The 14,313-nt window shown below is 42.9% G+C and overlaps 1 protein-coding gene across 3 annotated transcripts in view; it reads left to right on the top strand.

The window, feature by feature from the left end:
• cdc42se2 (CDC42 small effector 2) overlaps positions 1 to 14,313 on the top strand; it is a 156,944-nt gene that overhangs the window by 70,916 nt on the left and 71,715 nt on the right. The gene's annotated exons all lie outside the window — the stretch shown is intronic.

Genomic DNA, 14,313 nt, shown 5'->3' on the forward strand with positions numbered 1-14,313 from the left:
GGCATGTACATCACGTAGACCTTTAACCTGTGAGGGGAACACCTTTGACAAGGTCCTGCATGGTAAACTAGTCTGGAAGTTTAGATTGCATGTCATCCAAGGCGAGCTAACAAATAGGATTCAAAGCTGGCTTTGAATAAAGAATGAGTGGTGGTGAGTGGTTGCTTTTCTGATTGGAGGCCTGTGATTAGTGGAGTGCCACGGGTCACAAGATAGTTAATATTGTCAGTAAATTTGCCGATGACACCAACATCGGCACTACACAGGACAATGAGGAAGGATATCTAAGTTTACAACGGGTTCTAGTCTGAAGAAGGGTCTCGACCAGAAACGTCACCCATTCCTTCTCTCCTGAGATGCTGCCTGACCTGCTGAGTTACCTCAGCATTTTGTGAATAAATACGGGTTCTAGATTAGTTAGCAAGGAGAGCCAAGGAATGGCTGATGGAATTTAACTCTGACAAGTGTGGGATGTTGCACTCTGGTATGTTAAACCAGGGCAGGACCTGCATGGTGAAAGGTAGATCCCTGAAGAATGTTGCTGAGCAGAGAGATCTGGGTGTACAGTGCATGATTCCCTAAAAGTGGTGAATCAGGTGGACAGTGTGGTGAAGAAGGTGTATGGTGTGCTTGGCTTCATTGTGAAGGGAGTTGAGTACCAAAGTTGGGACATCATGATGCAGCAGTTGAGGTTGTTGGTGAGACCATACTCGGAGGATAGTGTGCACTCCAGGTCACCCAGCTATAGGAAGGATGTTAATAAGTTGGAAGGAGTGCAGAAGATATTTACCAGGATGTTACTTGGCCTTGCAGGCTTGAGTTATAGGGAGAGGTTAGATCTTCTTTGGAGTGTAAGAGGCTGAGGGGTGACCTTATTAAAGTGTACAAGATCAGGAGGGGCATGGATAAGGTGAATGCTTCCAATCATTCTTCCACGCCAGAAGATTCTAAAATTAGAGGGAATAGGCTTCAGATGAGGCAGTGGGATTTAAGAGGGAGCTCGTGGGCAACCTTTTAACAGAGGCTAGTCCATACGTGGATTGAGCTATCAGAGGAGGCTATACAGGTGGAGGCAATTACAACTCTTTTTAGACATTTGGACAGATCCTCTGTTGTGAGAGGGTGGTGAATCTGTGGGATTCTTTGGCACAGAAGGCTGTGGAGGCCAAGTCAGTGGATATATTTAAGGCAGAGATAGTTAGATGCTTGATTAGTACGGGTGTCAGAGGTTATGGGGAGAAGGCAGGAGAATGGGGTTAGGAGGGAAAGATTGATCAGCCGTGATTGAATGGCGAGGCGAGGCCGGGCCAGTGGCGCGAGGCCAGCGGCGAGGCCGGGCCAGCAGCGAGGCGAGGCCAGCGGCGAGGCCAGTGGCGAGGCGAGGCCAGTGGCGAGTGGCGGGACGGGGCAAGCAGCGAGGCATGTGTTTTGCGGAAAAATGTGAGGCGAAATGGCGGAAATGAAATAAGAAAGTGGAAACTTTCCGCCAAATTTGGAAGGGTTGGGAGGTCTGATTACCCATTTGGTGCAGTACCAGACTAGTGCCTGTGGCACTTTACCCCAGAATGAATTGTTCTCTGTATGCAAAGGAGAAAGGAAAGAGAGTAACATTGAAATAAAAACGATCTCAGAGGTATATAGGACAGATTTATGTGCTCATGCTATTTATCCGTAGCATAAACTACAAAGTTTGTTGTAGCGGACTCTTCATGAGAATAAATGGGTAAAATACCATTCCTGTGATTGCTAGAATAATTGGCAGAGGATCAAGAAGGTTTAAGTTTCATAGTTTGGATGAAATTTAATAATTTTGGATACAGGAGATGTCTGTGAAGAATTTTAAGCTTAATTGACATAAATGTCAATTTAGAGTGACAAAGATTGTATCCTTTTTAAAGCAGATTCTTTGTGAAGTGGTTTAAAATATGTCACTTAATGCTCTTGCCTTGGAAAGAGTCGCACAAAGCCACAACTGACATTATCCATTTAAATTATAGAAAAAAATAAGATTCTGACTGTGGCTTTTTTGGTTCATATCCCCAAGTTATTCGAAGAGAAATCCATATGTGCAAAATTAATAGTGGTGAAGAAGTACTAATATTTCATATGAAAGTAATATAGCATTTGATTCATGACTAATTATTTCATAGATCTTTAAGCAATTTTCATAAGTAATTTGCTCTAATTCACTAATAATTTTGAAAAAGAGTCTGCCTTCTTGTGCCTGATTAACTATCATTGCTTTTATTTTGGATGCATTGAGATTCCCAAGATATTGCATACATATCCTGTTTTGATATAATTCTTTTGCAGTTTCTGTGAAATTCTTACAATTCCAAAAATTAGAACATTAAACATTAAACCAAACGCAGGCTCGGCGATTGTTTCGCTCAACACCTACGCTCAGTCCGCCTTAACCAACCTGATCTCCCGGTGGCTGAGCACTTCAACTCCCCCTCCCACTCCCAGTCTGACCTTTCTGTCATGGGCCTCCTCCAGTGCCATAGTGAGGCTCACCGGAAGAGTTTACAGTTCCCACTTTGATCTCATCAGTCACCTCAGAACCCACTGACCCAGAGTGGAAGTAAACCACCCTTGATCTCAGGGGAATGCCTCAAAAGAGAAATAATTCAAAATAGAGACACAAAATGCTGGAGTACCTCAGTGGGTCAGACAGCATCTCTGGAGAGCATGGATAGATGACATTTCAGGTCGGGGCCCTTCTTCAGACTTCAGAAGGGTCCCATTCCAAAATTTCACCTATCCATGTTCTTCACAGATGCTGTCTGACCCACTGAGTTTTGAAGGTTGACCAGCCCACCTGGAATAGAGGACATTAAAAAGAGATTATTTTCAAGACGGTGCAGCTTCGAAACTCCTAGCAAAAGCCAATGAAGAGGCTCTTATTTAGTGTTGGAGTAGCTCAGCTGGTCAGGCAACATCTGTGAAGAACCAGATAATATACATGGATAGGACAGGTTTGGTACATGGATAGGGCAGGTTTGGAAGGATATGGACCAAACGCGGGCAGGTGGGACTAGTGTAGTCGGGTCATGCTGGCCTGTTTTCACACTGAAGGGCCTGTTTCCACACTGTATCACCCTATGACTCTATGACTCTATCTCTCAACAATATGGATAGGCGACGTTTCGGGTTGTGAGCTGACCCAAAACGTCGCCTATCCATGACCTCCAGAGATGCAGCCTAGCCCGCTGAGTTATACCAGCACATTGTTTTCCACGCTAGATTCCATCATCTACAGTTCCTGATGCCTCCAGGCTCTCACTTTGAATGTTTTCTCAAAATTTTCCAGTCAACTTTGCATGTACTTTCGGTTATTCTTTCGATACTCTGCACAAATTTAGATTTACTTGCTGTAAACCTTCTTTTGAACTGCAAATAAATTTCCCATAACCAAAACAGCTATGCTCCAAAGACATGTTATAGTGAAAGTACCATTGTATGATATTCCTAAATGTGCTGTATATTTGGTGATGCATAATAAATTTATTGTATTATCACTGCAGATCAGATCCTTCAAGCTGCTGTTTAAGAACTGCTCAGCAGAATTAGGTGTGCATCAACCTCTTCCTCAGAGCACAGTAAATCTTTAAGTTTTTTTCCAGATCTGAAGATTGAACAGTTACACTCTTCATTTTGCATTGTGGATTGAATTAGTAAAACATCTCTAGGTACTTAATAGGAGCTTTCCCAATGAAAACGTGGTACAGAACCATATGAAGAGATGTATTTAGGACCGAAGCCCAAAATCTCCATCGAATAAGTTGATTTTAAAAACTGGTGCAAATGTTAGGAATAGAATGGATTGAGGCTAATCTGTGCAATTGATAGTGGCTCCTCAGTGAAGGATAAGTTAATTCGAGCAACTGGCACAATTCCTGTCATTTTTCCACAGGGGCTAATCGATGTGATAGTACAACACAGGAAGGAATATTAGTACAAGATGTTGAGGGAATTATTATATGCACGTTAAAACACGAAGGGCCGAATGGCCTCCTCCTGCACCTATTGTCTATTGTCTATATGTCTATAGATCAAAAAATAGGTGTGCAAATTTGCCAAATAAGTACTTTGGGAGTCTGGGGCACCAGAATTGAAATCGCTTCCTTGCAGTTAGCCCGAAGAAAGGTCTCGACCCAAAATATCACCTATTCCTTTTCTCTAGATATGCTGCCAGACCCGCTGAGTTACTCCAGCATTTTGTGTCTATCGTCTTGCCTGTTTGATGCGAACATTGGATGGAGAGATGGTAATATGTTGAATTTCTCGTGGGTTATGTTCACTGCCTTTCTGAGCACAGTTCAACCCTCTCCCAGCCACGGATATTAGATTTGATGCTTGGAGACAGTGCTAATGCCCTAAAGCTGATCTCTAAACACAGTAAATTACATTTGGAGGAGAAACCGTCGAAACTTGGCCTTTTCACACACAATCATGGAACTAGTGAGGAGAAATATGACCCTTTGTGTCAAAAGTGACCAAGGCTTGTGCAAACCTCTGGCCATGGAGTGGAAACAAAAAGCATAAAGTAAATTGTGAATCATTGCTGTGACCAAAATGTGATTTTTAAAAAGAGAATGAGTTTTCTTTCTTCTCTCTGCTTCTCCTACCTGGATCTGCATTTATAGTATAGGTATAATTAGTTGTGTGGTCTGTGAAACAAAGTGGTGCCAAGATCACAAGGAGTAATTAAATAGAAACTCCATCGGTAAAAATGCATCTGCAGCTGAGCCGTGTGATGTGCCTGGTAATTTAGATGATGGTAACTCTTGAGAAGCAAAATGTTTCTTCTCCCTTGGGGCTGCTTGCCCTTCAGAATGAACTTTGCAGGCTTTTTTCTAAAGTCAAAACCCTTGAAAAAAACTAAATTTAGGGCTAATCCAGGGCAGATCTGTCTTCTTGTCTTCTAATCCTATCAAAACTGCCTGCTTTCAGTCCACTATGTGTTCATAGCAATAAAGAATCTACAGTGCATTCTGTTGTCATGGTGAAGGCAATAAACATCTAGATTATCAAAGATTTCTTGGGTCAAAAGGGTCATGACTGCTCAATTAACTTTTCTTTTGCAGCAATCATTGGTGGTAATAAACTGAGGAATCAAACTAAACACATTTTTACTGTCCGTGAACTGAAAAATCTGTTTAATTCGATATTGTAATTCGTGCAATAATTCCATGCCTTTTCCAAATTGTTGTTAATGGAATAATCCATATATTTTTACAAGCTTTTAGATCTGATTATAAACAGTGTATGTCAGTAGACAAAGAAATAAATCATAACGTAGGCCTATACATTTAAAATACTGTTGTCAAATGAATGAATTATAATTAATTTGAATATATGATATTGTAGCGACCATAGAGAGTGGTCCTAGGTATCGAACCCTCAGATTGGTCAGCAAGGTCACGACCGTAAGGATTGGTCCAGGGAGTGAGACCGCTGATTGGACAGCGTCGTCACGTGCGGTTTTGGCGCCCAAAAGAGTCAGTTGGGAGACTTCTTCGAAGTGAACAGTTAGTTTTTAATGGTTGTCTGTAATCTCGTTATGTAAACTTTGCGATCGAATATTGCTGTCGCAATAAACTTATTCAACAAAGAACGAGCCTCCAGACTCGCCCATAATATATTCTTTAAAGAATTTACTGTATTATGTACTATATTATTCAGAGTGAGCTTTTTGTTCTTAAGCACTTCTGGCCTTCCTTTGGAAAAGAACATTTACATCAGTAATTTGTTGTGGTGATTTATTTCCCTATTGTTTGTCTGGAGAGTGGAAAAACTGGTCTTACACAATCCAATTTCAATGAAGCGTCAAATGTTAATTAAAAATGAGGGGCTTCTTGTGAGTGGATTGAGCCCATGATTTTCGCTGCTGGCCCTCCTTGCTCAGTGGAGTCCAGAGAGAGAAAGACCATGCACTGAAGGGTATCACTTCCACCATCGGCCGCACAGTGTCGCAGCGGTAGAGTTGCTGCCTTACAGCGCCAGAGCCCCGGGTTCGATCCCAACTACGGGCACTGTCTATACGGAGTTTGTACATTCTCCTCGTGACCGCGTGGGTTTTCACCGAGATCTTTGGTTTCCTCCTACACTCCACAGGCGTATAGGTTTGTAAGTTCTTTGGCTTGGTACAAATGTAAATTGCCGCTAGTGTGTGTTTAATGTGCGGGGATCGTTGGTCGGTGCGAACTCAGTGGGCTGAAGGGCCTGTTTCCGCGCTGTATCTCTAACTAAAATGAAAAAACTCATTGGAGTGCTCCAGGCCGCACCATCGTATAGAAGTTGCCTATCACAAAAATTAGCCCATTCACGACTCAGATCAGCCCCTAATAAGAAACGCCGACTCGCAGAGTTGTCCCTCAACTCCCCATCAAGTCCGAGATCCTGATGAACCCCATCCTATCCACCGTTTGTGCAACTTGACTGTTTCCTGCCTGTGTAGATGGACAGCCCCCAGCCAGTCCACCCTGACTATTAATCCTACCCACTAATAACTGATCTCAACCCCTGAATGCTAATCCTACCTCCCCCTACCCCCAGATCCCCGGCTACTGACCCACACCTGACACCATTTGTCCCCTTGATTATGAACGGCATTGGTCGGAGAACAAAGAATGAAGTTACAGGTGAAGCCTCCACAATGGGTGCCTGGTAAACGCTGCCAGTGGTGGGGGGAAGGCAGGTACAGTGTCATTTATGGAACTTTCGAATAGTCATTTGGTTTTGCAGGGAATGGAGGGATATGGATCATGTGCAGGCAGATGAGATCAGTTTATCTTGGCATCATGTTCAGCACAGACATTGGGAGCTGAAGGGCCTGTTCCCTTGCTGTACTTTTCTATGTTCTATGCTGGACTTAATTCATTCAGAGTCCAATCAGGAATTCCCTTAAAGGATATATATTAAATATTCATATTAATTATAATTAATTCATTTGATTCCAATGTTTGACCTGCTCTGCCTTCTGTACTACTAAAATCCCCAGCAGCAGATCCTTGAACAAAACATTTCATGCCTTCCTTGAAATAGTCACTTAATGAAGGAGCTGACCAACCGTCTGAAGAAGGGTCTTGACCCGAAACGTCACCCATTCTTTCTCTCCAGAGATGCTGCCTGTCCCGCTGAGTTACTCCAGCATTTTGTGTCTATCTCAGAGCAAGTAGTCTGGAATCAAAGTAGTCTGGAATTCATCTCCTTGGTTATGCTGCACTGAGCCGAGCTGTGTTGGCCATCGTTCCTTCACAGGGTATTATAGTCGTTCAAGGTCCATCACACTGAGGCTACTGCCTGCTGTTGCACACTTTGATTTGAACACTGTGGAGCATACGAATGAGGACATACGAAGAAGGGTCTAGACCTGAACCGTCACCCATTCCTTCCCTCCAGAGATGCTGCCTGTCCCTGCCTGAGTTACTCCGGCTTTCTGTGCCTATCTTTGGTTAAAACCAGCATCTGCAGTTCCTTCCTACACGTACAAATGAGGATAAGCTGATTGAAGGGGCCAGGGTTGGATCTGGGGTTGGGGTGGTTGGTGGGGAAGGGAAGCTGGTAATTCAGGCCATTTTGCATGGATTTGTAGATAAATGGAAATTGTGGTCAGTGTTGTGAAATCAATGCTGGGGGTCTGTTGTGAGACTTCACTATGTGGGGTTGGGGTCAGCACAGTGGTCATGATGGAGGGAAGGTTTGTGGACCCCTAGCTAAGGAGAGCAAGTAAGTTTAGTGAATATTAAAGACGTGTCTGAAGAAGGGTCTCGACCCGAAATGTCACCTATTCCTTTTCTCCAGAGATGCTATCTGACCCGCCTAGTTACTCCAGCATTTTGTGTCTAACTACATGTCTTACTTGGTCAGGTCCCATGCATTGAGACCTCCAACAGGAAGCCCCATTTAAGTAGCAAAGGGAACAGCACTATAAAAACACACTTGTTCCAGGAAAACCCAAAGACAGGCACTCCTGAGAACAAATTTCCCAGCACACGATCCAAAGATTACTCCTTAAGGAATAAAGTTGTTCCATGAATGATTGTTACGGAAATCATCTCAGTGTGCAAAGCTGAGCCACAACTAAAATGCTTGGTTGGATTTCTAGAGTGGTGCACCACAACCCAGAAATGATCATCTCCACAAAAAAAAAGTTCTGTATCAAATGTACAAAATGCAACATATCAGAGCTTTTAGGTGAAATAATATTGACGTTTGTTTTTTCTTTGTAAAGTAGGGTTTTTGTGCATCATTTAATATTTTTGGAGCGGTGGATTGAGCCAAGATACTTCAATGCATGAGTGCTTGTCTGTGAGATTTGACCTGGTCCTATGTTTAGATGCTGCCTTGTTCTCCCAGACTTTGCTGGTTCTGACATGGGGGAAATGCTTCAGCGATTACTTATTTTTAGCTTTGCCTGATGATTTCGCTGCTCTGTGGGGGTGGGAGAGTGCTTCATAAATCAGTGCATTTAGCATTTTAGTGCTAGAAATCTCGATGTTACAAAGGTCTCTTGTGTGACAGGGCTGCGCGGAAACAGTGGAAACTTTTAAGAAGTGCGATTGTGTCCATTGAGGAAAAATGCTGGTTGGAATTTAATCTCTGCTGGAAATGTGTGTGGCCATTGATGAGTGGGAGCAGACTGTTGGCAATGTGCTGCCTTCTCTCTTTCAGATTAACACAGGTTGCTGACATTTGCAATCAGATGCTGAATGAACATTCAGGGCACCGTATCTTAAACAGATTTGTGTAACCATATCTTAACAGGAAGTCCGCAGTTTGCTGGCATTATTTAAGGTGGTCGTCCATGATAGATTTGACGGATTCAAATAGAAATTGGATTTTCACATTATCCAGTTTTCCCCAGTCACTTTAGCAGCATGCCTTCAGGTGCAGATTGGGAAAATTCCCATGAAACCGCTGTGCGTAGGAGTGAGAAAAATGTGTGTAACTTAAATTAAAAGCCGTTTAAAAAAAAATCTCCCACTGAGAGGGCAGTACATGTGTAAGACCTTGAGAAACGTAATTTATTAGCAGCGTATGCAAAGTCTAAATGGGCAGTGATTAGGAAGTAGCAGGAATGTATGATAAGGTAAAGTAAAACAAAGAAATAAGTAAACAGCTTAAAATATTTACTGCACGGAAAGATCTCTCTCGTAATCTACTACACTGTCCCTTTGTAATACAATCTTTTTGTTAAAATTAATGTTTGGTATCTGGGCAATGCTGGCAAGGCCAGAATATGTTAAACATCCTTGATATATATTGCCCTTGAGATGAAAAGCAGCATTCTTAAAATTGCTTCAGTCCCTCCAGTGAAGGTTTTCACACAGTGGTAGACACAAAATGCTGGAGTAACTCAGCAGGTCAGGCAACATCTCCGGAGCAAATGGATAGGTGATGTTTTGGGTCAAGACCCTTCTTCAGAAATAGAATCTGAAAAAGGGTCCTGACCCGAAACATCACCAATCCATGTTCTCCAGAGATGCTGCCTGACCCGCTGAATTACTCCAGCACTTTGTGTCCTTTTGTATAAACCAGCATCTGCAGTTCCTTTCTTTCTGTCCCTTCTTAAGTCTTGACCTGAATCGTCACAGATCCATCATCTCCAGGGATGCTGCCTGATCTGCTGAGTTACACCGGCATTTCGTGTCTCTCTTTGGTATTAACCAGCATCTGCAGTTCCATTTTATTACTTCACAAGGTGGTGTTGGGTAAGGAGTGTGAGGAGTTGTGCCCAATGACAAAGAAGGAGCAGTATTGTATTTTCAGGACGGTGCATAACTCAGAGAGAACCAGTTGCTGGTGGTCTTCCCATGCACCTGCTGCCCTTCACCACCTTGGATGAGGAGCTGCTGTACGCATGGCACAGCCACACGGCTGCAATGCATTTTGTAGATGCTGCACACTGCAGCCACTGTGCGTTGGTGGTGGAAGCAATAAATGTTTCAGGTGGTTAATGCTCAGGTGATGAGCTTCTTGAGAATTGTTGGCATCGCACCAATGTAGGCAAGGGGAAATAATCCTTTACACCATGTTTGGGCCAAGACTCTGAGGAAGTCTGGACTTCAGCGATTCTGGTGAAACCTAAATAGACAATAGACAATAGACAATAGGTGCAGGAGTAGGCCATTCAGCCCTTCGAGCCAGCACCGCCATTCAATGCGATCATGGCTGATCACTATCAATCAGTACCCCGTTCCTGCCTTCTCCCCATACCCCCTCACTTGCTTATGGAACATAAGCAAATAGATTACAGTATTGATGAGTCCGTATTGCTTGGAGATGCCAGCATTTATCACATTGCTGGTGGCTGAGCTTGATTGGATTTGTCCTGAGTTTTGTGAATAGGACTTAGCCAGGCAATTTTCCACATTGCCAATGTTGTTAATGCTCGGGAACTGCTTGTGGAGGGGCGCTGCTAGTTGTGGAGTGCAGGCTTTCAGTTCCTTAGCTTGCGCGTTCTCTGGCTTTGTTGCCGTGGTTGTACCCAGCAGTCTCAGTCAGTACCGGGTATCATGTGGAGTGAGATCAAATTGATAGTTATGAAGTTATACAGCACAGAATAGGCTCCACGAATTGTCAATCTAGGCCACTCATCCACTCTGTGTGAAGTTTGCACATTCTCCCCGTGACTACATGTATTTCAGCTGTCCAATCCTGCAGCAACGAAATGTGGGAGGTTAATTGGCCACCATGTTATCCCACAGTGGCAAAAAAGAACCACAAAGCGGAGTCGATAGTTGCATATGAGAGAATAAGTTGCAGGTTACAGGAGATTGGGATGGGGATTGGAACTGATGGGATTGCTCTGCTGGCAACCAGCAATGGTCTGATAGGTCCCGTGACGTCCTTCCACACTTTTATAAGGAAGGAAGTTGGGCCCGATGCCACAACAATACCCCTACAATGACTTCTGCTTTTCTAATCTGTGTCTATTCCAATTATTTTGCCAATTGATGCCACTCACTTTATCAAAAGCTCTTTGTAATCTTGAAAAACGATACTGAATTCTCACAAGCCTCTTTGTTCTCCTGGAAGTGGTCTGTGTCTCATGTATCTCTTCAAATTATAGGCTTTCACCTCTTGTAATGTTTATATGAACTTTTCCTGAATTTAAAGTCTTGTGCAACATCACACAGTGTCTGTAACCCAGAAAATGTTTTGTACAAATTCATGATTTCTAAATTTTGTACAACTATTTCTGCTTTGCAGACGTTGCTGCCCACACTACTTGTGTGTTCACCTACACTGTCGTGACAGTGCAGGAGGAGGAGTATGGTGGAGGGGGAGTGGGGAAATAGAGAGGGGGAGTCAGGACAGCATGTGTCGATAATCATTGTAGAGAACTCACAGCCTGAACTAAGGGCGATAAGCCAGCTGGTGCAGAATCCGCCGTGTGCATGGAGACAATAAACCTATAGATGAAATTGGTATCACATCATTCATGGAGTAAAAATGTTTGGAATCACTAGAGGGGTGCAGGTGCAGTGGAAAAAAAGTAGTTAAAGACTTTATTTATGTTGTACGAATGAAAAAGAAAACTGAAGATCAACCTCTAATGGTTTTTGAGGGTATGATTAGCATTAGCTTGTTATTTTCTTATCTTAAAAAGCTTGTGTTCATGCAATTTCTGCAACACCAATCAGATTTTTCCAGATTTACCCACATATGTTTTTGTGTCAGAACCCTTCCGACCCAAAATGCCACCCTATCTGTTTCTGTGATCTAATAGTACCCTCAAGTAGTCCAGAAGGTCAGATGCATACAACCCACATAACTGGGAACGCAGAAATCAAAAGAGCATTGATCCACTCAATCACTCTTTCCCCATGACTTTTAATGTCATTGAAGTACAGGTAAACCTGAGCTCATCGCGGCTTTGCTCAGTTGAGCTCTGTTGTCTGTACCTGGTCTTCAGGATTACTTGAGGATGCCATCAAAGTGCTGTCCTGTGACAAAGCCAACAAACAGCCCAAGATCACTCTGGAGAAAAAAGACAACCTCTGACTTTTCTCCATTACTGTTTTATGCTGCTACAGTATCTTCTTAAAATTACCTCTTAACATCTTTCTCTCTACCTCCTCCACCCTCACCACAATGACAATGACATGATAACATGATAACAGGAATGCTTTATTGTTACATGTGACAAGTCACAGTGAAATTCTTTGCTTGCATACCCAAGGTATGCAAATAGTCGCCCATAAAGGGCACTTACAAAGTTACAAAGCACCAGGTCCACTTTTGCTCTCCTCCCTCCTCACGCCAGGTCCTCCTTTGTTCCTTCCCTCAGCAGTGATGTCCTCACTTCCATGTGGTCCGTTCTCGTGCATCGGTCAGCACCATCATCGACAGCCGCACCGACCTCTCCACTATCGCCGCGATCCTCTCCGGACGCATCCGTGGCACTGACCCAGGCCCCAGCCACGGGCTCCGCAAACCCGGGGGCCGTTGGCCACGGGCTTTGCCGATGCGCGAGGCTCCCCGCGAGGCCCGGGCTCGGCTTTTCAGCTGCCTTCTGGAAGGCATCACAGACATGGTCTCCAAAATTGACCTCATATATTCAGTCACTTCTGCTGCTGTTTATGCCTTTTCCTGCCTTCTCATGGCACCAAGCTTCCCCCTTAGCCCCCAAATAGACTGTCTTCAATACCCCCTGGATTCAGACATGTGTCCCGACTTTTCACTGTCTTGTCATGCTTGCATGCACGTCCTTCACAACTTGTCCCTCCACATCTCCATAAGCACAAACTATTGGTATTTCGTGCACGGTTCCCTTTTTGCACCTCACCAGTAGTGCACCTATTGGTATGAAAATTCCTCCTTGGATAACCCAAAACTTCTGAAAATCTATTTTCTCCCCCACCCAGTAAACATCCCCCATGTCATCTCCTTTCAGCTTGTCTTTTATTTTGTATGATTATGTGTTCATGAAGGTACTTGTGATATTTTTCCTCAAGCAAAATATAACTGCAAATTGTTCTAGTTATTTTATTCAAGCTCATTTGTTTATGATGTTTGTTGATGTGTTTTCTCATTCAATTCAAGGGAAATCTATATATACGCTGCACTCTAATCCAACTAAAAACAAAATCAAAAATAATAATTTAAAACTAAGGTAACAAATGCATTTTTTTTCCAAATGTTTCAATGAACTGCACTTGCAGACAGTGGAGAAATGGTATTAAATGAACTTATCCAGCTTGTGAAATGCTTGAAAGGTCACCTGTACACTGTCGATAAAAGAGGATGTGGGGAAAGAGGATGACATTTCTTGTAATCATAAATGGCTGCATTTTATATTAAGAATAAAATTGGTCACCAAACCTGCGCATCGCGAGAGTGAGCCACAATCCTGTTCATTGGTGCAAGGAAGAAGTAAAAACATTGTATAAGAAAATAACTGCAGATGCTGGTACAAATCGATTTATTCACAAAATGCTGGAGTAACTCAGCAGGTCAGGCAGCATCTCGGGAGAGAAGGAATGGGTGACGTTTCGGGTCGAGACCCTTCTTCAGACATTGTGTTTGTTATAAATCCTAAACTCTTTTGTAACTAGGCAGTCGAGGTGTTATTGTTTCCTTTTATCATGATTAATGGGGAAGTAGAGTTATTAGCCACTTCTGGATCACAATGTGTTGCTCTGGCCTGAAGGGAAATTCTGCGTAGTCATTTCCAATCTGTCAGGTGTACTTTTCCTTGACCTTGTAAATGGAAACTGCCCTTCGGGTCTCCTTAATGACACGTTCAGAGTGTCTACATTGTGTATATAAACAGTGGTGCTCAACTCTGGAACAGTGTCGGCATCCGAAAAGCAAAACAGTGTGATTTTATTGTTTGTTCAATTCAAATGATGGAAAACTTTCAAGAGACGATTCCTTTAGGAACGATAAATTGACATGAGTCATAATCTTCCTAAGCTCTCGACAACAAAGCAAATAAAAGGGCCAAAACCACAAAAATATAATAGTTATCCTTTCCTGCGAATGTTCTCCAGGGGATCATCAATTATTCCCTAATTTGCCAGAAGTGAATTGAGAACAATGCTGTGTTTCTTCCCTGCTTCCAGGTCCAATTTGTTATCGTGATGTTTAATTATAAGAAATATTTGTCGACAGTGCTTTCTATGCTATCCACTACACCTTCCTGCAGAGCCCTGAGCTTCACTGATAAAACTGATGAGCTGCTGAGTTACTCCTATATAATTATATATATATATATGTGTGTGTATATATATATATATAGTGAGACAATCCATGATTACAATTAAAATTATCCATATTGTGGACAAGTTTTTTAATTAA

The sequence above is a fragment of the Rhinoraja longicauda genome, chromosome 3 (assembly GCF_053455715.1).
Source record: "Rhinoraja longicauda isolate Sanriku21f chromosome 3, sRhiLon1.1, whole genome shotgun sequence".
NCBI lineage: Eukaryota > Metazoa > Chordata > Chondrichthyes > Rajiformes > Arhynchobatidae > Rhinoraja > Rhinoraja longicauda.